Below are 11,245 nucleotides of genomic sequence, written 5' to 3'. Positions count from 1 at the left end.
CTATATATTTTTTCCTGTTCTCTCTTTTTGGAATGTGCTATCAAACCATGTCAGGTCAAGCATCGCTTCCTCTACAAAACTGACCTTCTCCGCTGCCCTACTTTCCCTACTTGGGGAAAATAGACCCTTTATGCCTCATTGTTTATGCATACATATGAGTAATTGTATCTCACCAGCAGTAACACATTGTTGTACCTCTTGTTTTCACATGTGCTTCTCCTTGTTAGACTATAAACTCCATTCACCATCTTTCTGGAGCTGTCATCTTTCATTAGGAACATCATAATTGCCTTTCAGCTAGTAGCCCGCCCCCCTCCACTCTTACCTGCTTTTAAGTGATTCTCCCCATCTCCAGAGTAAGTGTGCTCATCAAACTATGCTTCTCTGTGTGAAAGGTGTGGTGGTGGGAACTGGGTGAAATTAGCTCCAGGACACCATTAGCACTTGGTCTAATTTATTTACTACAGTAGGTATCCACGTGCTGAGAGGTTCCCAAGAAGGATGGGGAGTGGGGAAGGAGTAGGAGTAAGTGGAGAAAGTAGGGGCTGAGAAACTAGGTGAAGAATCAGAATCAGGTGTAGACAGCCATACGAGTCACAGATCCAAAAAGGTTGAGTTAGCCAGAGTTCAACCAGGGCTGCCAGAACTTGTGTGGTTAGGGTGTGCCAGGCAGTGCCATTAGGAGCTTCCTTGTATTCAAGGGTTGGAGTGGTCGTGAAATAAAAAAATGCTGTCCAGTGACCAAAAGTAGTTGCAAAATTCTGAGTTTGGAGCCGAGAGGAACATACACTGTGGGAGATACAACGAGCAGCATAAGTCAGAGTCTTGTCAAAATCCATCTCATGAAAAGCTGAACTTTCAAAATAGTGTAGTTATATTTGGTGCATTGCAATGCCAAATAATTTCCTCCTTGGCCACTATATTAAAGGGTTGCTTTCAAACGTCTTCCCCAAATGGTAAACATGATTCCAAGTGGTTTAAGTTCACATTTCTGTCAACAGAAATTTAACTTTTGTGGTTCTGATGGGTGAGAAGTGATAACTCAGGATTACTTTAGTTTGGATCTTTCTGATTACCATTCAGATCATGCATTTTTTTCATGTTTACTGTTTAGATTTGCTTTTCTGAAAATGCCTATTCACACATTCTTTATTCATTTTTCTGTGGAGTTTTTTTTTCTTTTTCCTGTAAATGTTTGGTCACTCATTTCATACTGTAGATATTAACCTTTTTCTAATATATCCCAGATATTTCTTGAAGTCTACTATATAATAAGATTATTCTTTTCTTTATGGTATCTTTAACAATACACATGTTTAAAACATTATCTTTTCCTTTGCAACTCCCTGGTTTGCTATTTCAGTTGAGAATGTTTTCCTAACCTGTAGTGTATAAATTCATTCTCTTAAATTTTATTCTAACATATTAATTTTTTTACATTTTTGTTTTCAATCCATATGAGATTTAACTTTGGATATGGATTAAATAGGGGTCTAGTTTTTTTTCCTCTAGATGGCTATATTAAAATCCCATGTATACTAAGATACATTTTGGCACTCCCCATTTTAAAGATCTATTTATTATTCTGAGTAATACTAGCCAACACATATCAGTGCATATACTATAGATGTCAAATCCTGTCCTAGGTGCTTTACATACTTTACTTCATTTAATCCTGGCAGCATCATTGTGGGTAAATTCTGTTCTGCACGAACTTTAAAATGCCTTTATCAAATTAAAAAGAAACCATTGGAATTATTATTAGAATTACATGAAATTTATATATGGATTTTTGGAGAATTGACATACTTTATGTCTTTCAATAATATTTTATTTTCTTCATATGTCTTAAACCTGTCTTGTCAAATTTAGTCTTAAGCATTCTGTGCTTTTATCACTATTGCAGAAAGAATATAGTGATACGTCTCTTAACAATAGGGATACATTCCGAAAAATGCAGCATTAGGCGATTTTGTCGTTGTGAAAAATGTCATAGTGTCGTTACACAAACCTAGGTGGGATAGCCTACTAACACCTAGGCTGTATGGTCTAGCCTATTGCTCATAGGTTACAAACCTGCATGGTATGTTACTGTATGGAATCCTGTAGGCCACTGTAATACAGTGGTGTTTGCTTATTTAAATATATCTAAACATGGAAAAGGAACAGTAAAAATAAGGTGTTTCATTATAATCTTAAGGGACCACCATCATATGTGCAGTCCGTTGTTGACTGAAACATCATCATGTGGCATATGACTGTGTTTTTCCATTCTCACTTCTTTTTGGTTACTGCTGTAACCATTCCTACAGATGCAGTAAGGATGGTATGTGTATTAGTCAGCTTTGTCTAAATTACACTTCATTAACAAGCAACCTGAAAATCTCAGTGCCTTATAACAACAAAAAATTTCCTGCTCTTACTGCATACCCATCCCAAGCTGGCTGCAGCTCTGCTTCACATCACCCTCACTCTGGGACCCAGGCTAATGAAGCCATTGCTGTCGGGCACATTGCAGTCTTGTAGTAGAGAGGAGTCAAAGTATAGCATCTACTGGTTCTGAAAGCTCCTGCCAGGAAGTGTCACACATCACTTCCCCCACACTTTATAAGCCAAAGCAAGAAGTGTCCATATCCGACATTGAAGCATCCGGAATGCATATGTTCTCCACAAGGAAGGGCTCTTCAAGTCACAATGCCAAGCCTGACACCTAAGAAATAACCAGTGAGATAGGATCAATACTCTTTCAACTTGAAGGGCAGCAAATATTTTGATCACTAATACCATGTATCACAATATTTCATTGTTAAGTTGGCGAGATTGAGAAATCCTAGAAAATGATACCTATGCAATAGACGTTTATCTCCATTCAACAATAATTGGTTTCTCTCTTACTTTCAAGTATGCAAGAAGATGACGCTTTTTCTTGTCTCTTAAATATAGCCAGCCAGGTGCAGTGGGTCACGCCTGTAATCCCAATACTTTGGGAGGCCAAGGCAGGTGGATCACCTGAAGTCAGGAGTTTGAGACCAGCCTGGCCAACATGGCAAAACCCTGTCTCTACTAAAAAATACAAAACAAAATTAGCCTGGCATGGTGGCAGATGCCTGTAATCCCAGCTACTAGGGAGGTTGAGGCATGAGAATCGCTTGAACCTGGGAGGTGGAAGTTGCAGTGAACCGAGATCTCACCACTGCACTCCAGCCTAGAGGATACAGCGAGACTCTATCTCCAAAAAAAAAAAAAAATTAGATATAGCCATGTGACTAATCCTGGCCAATGAAAATGCGGGTAGAAGTGATGCGTGTGTTTCATTCCTGCGCAGAAGCATTGAGAAGTTGAAGCATGATTCTCCATATCTTCCCTGCCATAGTGATAATAGAAGTATATGCTGATGTAGAAGTACCGAAAGGGTAAAGTAGCTAGAATGTTATCATATAGAAGACAGTGGCTCTGGATGTCATCCAGATAAAAGAGTCTGTGGTTTTAAGTCACTGAGACTTAAGGGTTTTTTTGGTTTTACTTTTTTATTACTGTAATATAACCTAGCCTAGCTTTAATCAGGATAGGCTAGGTTATGCTGTAGTAATAATACATATTTAAAATATTTTAACATAAAACATATGTGTGTGTATATATATATATTCATTTATCCATAATGCGACGTGGGACAAGGTCCTTCTCTTAAGTATGGGTCTACTGATTTGGAGTACCATGATATCTTTCTTGCATAAACTACATCAATAATGCATCATATACAGTTTTCAGTTTGGATTTCTCTAATGTGGTTCAATAACTTAATAAGACTTGTAGAAAAATGCAAATACAAAATCTTAAAATTTTCTCCTCATGCTTTACAATTGTTATGCCCAAATCAACAGCATTTTTTTGCAACCTGTCTTTATTGAGTCTTTCTAAAGCAGACAACTTAGCTTCCATGAAAACAAAAATTCATCCTTATCACATTATTATGTATTGGCTTCAGTAGTATTTGTTCAAGTTACTTGGTGTATAATAACAGTACAACTGTCATAAAAATGTTTAGGAGCAAGCACAACTAGAAATTGGTAAACAAACAACTCATCTGGTAAAAGTGGAGTACATGGTTATGTAAGAGAGTAGCTCACAAGGTGAGTGCATTTTTTCTGCCATAAGCAGTAGTCTGTAGGTTTCACAGATGACATTGAGAGCTTGTGTAAACCCCAAGAGTTATTTAGATAGAAGCAAATGAAGAGAACATATGGAGAACAATGTACACATGTATGTATATTCACATATTTATGTATCTTTGTGTATCTTGTGTCCAGCCATGTTACTCAATTAAACAGATATGTTCTTTTTAAAAGCGTATCTTAGAGCTTCTAAATATGTTGGCATATTATCAGCAAAAAAGATAATCTCTTCTTTCCCAAATTTATATTATTTTCTTTCCTTATCTTACTGTACCTGCTACAACCTCCAAAATAATGTTAAATAAATAATGGTGATAGTGATTGTCCCAGTTTTTTTCCTGATTTCAGTGTAAGTATATTTAGTGTTTCACTCTTTGGGATCATATATGTTATTAGTTTTTTATATTTTAGGTGGTAACTTTCTATGGCAGAGACTGGCTAGATGCTCACCCATACATTTTCCTTTTCTCCTGAGAACAGAGATCAACTACATTTTCCAGTCTTGCTTATGATTATGTAGACCCAACCTAACTGAATTTTGATCAGAAGAATGTGGGTGGAAAAGAGAGATTATGTTTCCAGTACTAACCCTGAGCCTCCCACACTCTCCACACTGCCTTCCTTTCTCTACCAGTCAGATGCAGAGGACTTGGGACATCTTTCTAGAAGATGGAAGAACTACTGATGGAAAGAGCCCAGGTCTTTGAATGACTGTGGGTAGGAGAGCTCCATTGTTGTCCCACACTGGATTATGACATGAGGAAAAATAACTTACTGTGTCAAGCCAATAAAGTTTGGGGCTCTTTGTAAGACAAGTTAGCTTCTGCTGACTGAAACATCTTCTAGTCAGATGTTATAGAGAGTTTTTAATTGGGATGACTGTTCAACTTTTTCAAATGCCTTTTAATCATCTATTTATATAATCACTATTTTTCCCCCAATAATTTGCTGGCATGATGAATTATGTTGACAGGTTTCTTAATATTGAAACCATACCTGTATTCATAGACTAACTCTACTTGTTTATATTTTTTTATTCAGAAATATTGTTTCTTAAAATTGTTTCCAGAATTTTTGCAGTTATAGTCTTAAGTGAGGTCATTCTATATTTTCCTTTGTTATACTATTTTTTAATCAGATATTCAGATTAATATTTTGCTGACTTTATACAATTAAATGTGGAGCTTTCTGTCTTTTTCTATGGTCTAGAGTGATTTGATTTTAGAAACATTGAACCAGGTGTAGTGGCTTAGTCTGTAATCCCAGCTATTTGGGAAGCTGAGGCAGAAGGATCACTTGAGTCCAAAAGTTAAAGACCAGACTGGGCAACATAGCACAACCCTATCTCTAAAAAATATTTTTGTTGGATTTATTTCTAGATATTTTACATTTTGTGTTATTGTATCCCCTTAAAATTAGGTTTTGTATCTGTCTTGTGTTAATAGAAATGCAATTGACTTTTGCCTGTTGATTTTATGTCTAGCAATCCTGCAAAATTTTTAATTTTCTTATAATTTGTAGCAGACTCTTTGAGTTACCCGTGTAGAGAATTATTGAATTTATAAAGTATGACAATTTTATTTTTTCCTGAGTCTTCTTTGTGTTTTGTTGTTATTGTTGTCATTGTTTTTGATATTCTGCAATGGCTAGAACTCCAACACAAAGTTATTAGGAATGATGCTAATTTATCTCATTGTCTTATATCCTTTTAAAGGGAATGCTTTTAACTTTTTTTTTTTTTTTTTTTACTGTGGAGAATTACATTTGCCAGAGATTTATTTTTGCAGATGCCGTTTATTAGGTAGGCTAAGGGCATTCTTTTCTACCCTTTTTGGATGAGAGTTGTTTGTTTGTTTGTTTGTTTTCTCTGTAAGTGGCTTGTTAAAATTTATTGAATGTTTTTCCTGCCTCTTTTGAAATGACTATATGATTTTTCTATTTTAATCTGTTGATGTGGTAAATTACATTAATAAATTGTCTAATGGTGCAGTAACCTTACATTCCTGGAATAAACCCTATTGATCATTATCTGGATATGGTTGCTAATATTTTGTTTAAGATTTTTATCCATAATCAAAAGTGGAGTTAGACTGTAATTTTTTTCTTCTGTGATTTTTGTATGAAGTTATATTAGTCTCATAAAATGAGTTAGGAGATGTTCCTTCTTTTATACTCTCTGAAAGACTTTAGGATTGGAGTTATCTGCCTTTGGATCCCGGTAAACTTGCCTATAAAACTACCTGGACCTGGACCTGATGTTTTGTTTTTTGTTGTTGTTATTGTTGTTGGTTTGTTTCTGAGTCTCGCTCTTTTCGCCCAGGCTGGAGTGCAGTGGTGTGATCTCAGCTCACTGCAACCTCCGCCTCCCAGGTTCAAGGGATTCTCCTGCCTCGGCCTCGAGTAACTGGGATTACAGGCACCTGCCACCATGCCTGACTAATTTTTCTATTTTTAGTAAAGATGGGTTTCACTATGTTGGCCAGGGTTGTCTCCAACTCCTGACTGCAGGTGATCTGCCTGCCTCGGCCTCCAAAAGTGTTGGGATTACAGGCATGAGCCACCTCGCCTGGCCCGTTTTCTTTGTGGGAATCAACTACTGACCGTATTTCATTAATGATTATAGGCTTGGTGATAAACTATTTAACAACCAATTCAAATGGTTACACCAGTTAATCAGAACAGACCCTGGTCCTAAGCAAACAGTATGACTGTATAGTTGCATACAGGCTAAATATCAGCCCTCATATTTTCAATTTCAGATTTTAATTTTCTTCTTAAGTTAGTTTTGTAAATTATATGTTTCCAGGAATTTGTCCATTTTCCTTAAATTTTAAAATTTATTTATTGTTCATGTTATTTGTATCTGTGTAATTGCTGTTGTGTTTGCAATGTTTCATTTTCCATTCTTTGTAGCTGCTTGCTTACTTCATCAGTTTGCTAAAGATCTGTCAGTTTTTTTTTTTCAAGGAACCAACTTTTTATTTTGTTGATCCTTTCTACTAAATGTTGTGTTTTGTTTAATCAATTTATGCTCTTAAAATTGATATGTCCTTTATTCTATTCTATTTAGGTTTTATTTCCCTTATGCTTTCATTTTTGACCAAGGAACTATTTAGAATTATAATTTCTGGTTGTTTTTTCAGATGGAGTCTCACTCTTACCAGGCTGGAGAGCAGTGGCGCAATCTCTGCTCACTGCAACCTCTGCCTCCCATGCTCAGAGGATTCTGGTGCCTCAGCCTCCTGAGTAGCTGGGATAAAAGTGTGTACCTCCACACCCGGCTAACTTTTTCATTTTTAGTAGAGATAGGGGTTTCACCTGTTGGCCAGGCTGGTCTCGAACTCCTGACCTCAAATGATCCCCCTCTACCACCACCCCGCCCTTCCAAAGTGCTGGGATTGCAGGCGTGAGCCACTGCACCTGATCTCGAATTATACTTTAAAAAGTCAAAGTTTTTTATTATGTTTTTGTTATTAATTGCATTATGGTCAGATAATGTGGTCTAGATGATAATGATTCTTTGATACAGTTAAGACTTGCTCTGTGAGCTAATACCTTGTCAATTTTTATAATTGCTCCTGAGAACAGAAGGCATAGCTCCCATCACGTGGTACAGGACTCTATATATGTTCATTAGACCTGGCTTGTTTATTGGAATGGTCATATCACCCACATTGTTTTCTGATTTTTTTGTCTTGTCAATTTCTGACAAAGATGTGATTAAAATCTACCTCATCATAGTGTCTTTGTCAATTTTATTTTCTTGTTCTGTCATTTTTTGCTTAATATTTTTGAAGCTTTGATATTAGAAATATGGAAATTTAATATTGTTTACATCTTACTAATGAATTGGACCTTCATCAATATGTTAATGCACCTCTGTCTCTAGTAATACTTTTTGCTTTATTTTTTCTTCATCTGATAATAATGTAACCACACAAACTTTCTTTTGGTTAATATTTATTAAATGTTTTTCCCTCTTTACTTTCAACTCTTCCATGAATTTACTTGTTTTACATGTGTTTCTTGTAAAAAGCAGAAAGATTTTTACCTAGCCTGATGAAAAGTTTAGTCTACTTACCGTTATTGTTATTTTAATATATTTGGATTCCATTTCTACCATCTTATTTTATACATTCTATTGTTCTGCCTTTTCTATATTCTTTTATATTCCTTCTTGACTTTTTTTTGGATTACATTGCATGTTTTGTTTTTTCTTATTCTGTTTTTTCCTTTTACTAGTTTAGAACTTATACCTTTGTTTTTTATATTTTACGGGGTGTCCTAGAATTTATAGTATATGTATGTGTGTATATATATATACACACACACATACACACCCATACATATATGTATATACATGTCTACATGTGTGTACTTTAATAAAGTATGTAATTTAATAAAGTCTTAATCAGTGATTTACCCTCCTGAACAAAACACATACCTTTGGTTTTTTGTTTCTTATTTTTTAATTTAATGGAGATGGGGTTTCTCATATTGTCCAGGCTAGTTTCAAACTCCTGGGCTCGAGCAGTCTTCTTGCCTCAGCCTCCCAAAGTGCTGGGATTACAGGCATGAACAACCACACCTGGCCAAAACACATACCTTTGAATGCCTTATTGCTGATCACCTCTTCCAACTTATATGCCATTTTTACCAGCATTTAGTTCTATATTATTTTTTAACCTCATAATTATGACATTATTATTGTTGCTTAACATAGTAAATGATTATTTGGATTTACCCACATCTTTATCATTTTCTTTGCTAACTATCTTTTTTGGATCTCAGACCTGCTTTTTGGAACTGGCTTTCTTCATCCTGAAGTACATCCTTTTGAAGTTCTAATGAGTGATAGTAAATGCTGACTTTGTGTTTGTAGGAGAATGGTTGGGTTTTTTGTTGTTGTTGTTTTTGAGATGGAGTCTTGCACTGTCGCCTGGGCTGGAGTGCAATGGTGTGATCTCAGCTCATTGCAACCTCTGCCTCCCAGGTTCAAGCGATTCTCCTGCCTCAGCCTCCCGAGTAGCTGGGATTACAGGCGCCTGCCACCATGCCTGGCTAATTTTTTGTATTTGTAGTAGAGATGGGGTTTCACTATGCTGGCCAGGCTGGTCTCGAACTCCTGACCTCATAATCCGCCCACTTCGGCCTCCCAGAGTGCTGGGATTACAGGCGTGAGCCATTGCACCCGGCCAGAGAATGTTTTTATTTTGCCTACCTTCTTGAAACTAGTTTTTCTTGAAACTAGTTTTTCTGGGTATAGAGATCTAGGTTTTCAGTTATTTTCTCTCTGCATTTTGAAGATATTATTCCACTGCCTTCTGGCTATTACTGTTGCCATTGATAAATGTGCCAAAAGTCTATGGTTCCCTTATAGGTGAACTGTATTTTTTTCCCTCTGGCTGCTTTAAGATTGTCTCTGTCTGCATTTTACTACAGCATGTCTTGATGTGAATGCCTTTTATTTATCCTGCCTTGAATTTTGGGAGCATTACTAAAACTTCCATGATAAAATAAGGGAGCCACTCTAAAATAAATTCACATTTTACACTTGCCTGTTCCTCCTACTCCATCACCACCACTATCTTTGATTGTAGTTATGAGATCTGGAGCTGTGAGATCCGTCTTGAAATCATAAGGTAACAAACACAAAAACTGAGAAATGAGAGAGGAAGAACCTATGTCCTTGATAACCTCACTGAGCAGTCTAGAGTTAGGCACCTGGATTGCTACAGAAGAAACTTAAATGTTTTTTTTGTTTAACTTATACTCTTTGGTCAGGTATTCTGTTGCATCCAAATGTGATGTTAATCAAAACACAATACTTTATTTCCCATGTAAAATGCGCCAGAACATTGTAACAGAGTAAGTGTTCAGTCATGTTTTTCAAATAACTACTGATCATTTTGTATCAGGTACATGGAGAAATCTGTTTTTTGTCTTTAAGCATGGGTTTAAATTAATGACCAGTAAGAAGAGATTAATCACTGATTAAAGACAACTTTATAAGATTTCCCCTTCAACTGAAAATTTGGAAAACCATATTTCTTGGAATTTCTTTTTAAACTTAATGTTGTTACTCATATTGTCAGCAAAAGTCTTCCATCCTAAAAGTAAAAGTAAAACAGTGTCATCCTTTTGTTATTTTTATTGCTGGCACTCCCAGTGCCATGCCATTAATTCTCTGGAAGATTTGTTTTTGGAGGGAGACACTGTGAAAAATGTATTTATTTTGTTAGGACAAAAGTCATGCAAATGCAGGAAACTAATTGTAGTAGTTAACAGATACGGAGAGTTTATGTGCATGTATACAAATGCCTCTTTAGTCTGAATGCCTGGGTATAGCAGCCATTAAAAGGTCAGCAGTTCTGTTAAAGACTCTGGAGGAGGGCTTGACTCCAAATGCTCATTTGCATTTTGTCTTCATAAATCTGGACACTGTATTCAAGTAGTCCATACTTGATATTTGAAAAATAACATCCCAACTAGTCATTTCAAACAGAACCTAATACTTGAATAGCATTTTGTTTGTTTGTTTGTTTTGAGACAGAGTCTTGCCCTGTCACCCAGGCTAGACTACAGTGGTGCAATCGTAGCTCACTGTAACCTCGAATTCCTGGCTCAAGCTATCCTCCCGCCTCAGCCTCCTGAGTAGCTAGGACTATAGGTACATGCCACCACACTGGGCTTTTTTTTTTTTTGAGACAGAGTCTCACTGTCACCCCGACTGGAATACAGTTGCTCAATTGTAACTCACTGTAACCTCGACCTCCCAAGCTCAAGTGATCCTCCCACCTCAGCCTCCTGAGTAGCTAGGACTTAGGACTATAGGCATGTGCCACCACACTGGGGTTTTTTTTTTTTTTGTTATGTTTTTTGTTTTTTGTGTTTTTTTGAGACAGAGTCTCACTCTGTCACCCAGACTGGAGTGCAGTTGCTCTATTGTAGCTCACTGTAGCCTTGACTTCCCAAGCTCCAGTGATCCTTCCACCTCAGCCTCTTGAATAGTTGGGACTATAGGCGCATGCCACCACAACTGGCTAAGTTTTTATTTTTTGTAGAGACAGGTT

This window comes from Pongo abelii, chromosome 14 (assembly GCF_028885655.2).
Source record: "Pongo abelii isolate AG06213 chromosome 14, NHGRI_mPonAbe1-v2.0_pri, whole genome shotgun sequence".
Lineage (NCBI taxonomy): Eukaryota > Metazoa > Chordata > Mammalia > Primates > Hominidae > Pongo > Pongo abelii.
Note: the sequence above shows the minus strand (reverse complement) of the source record.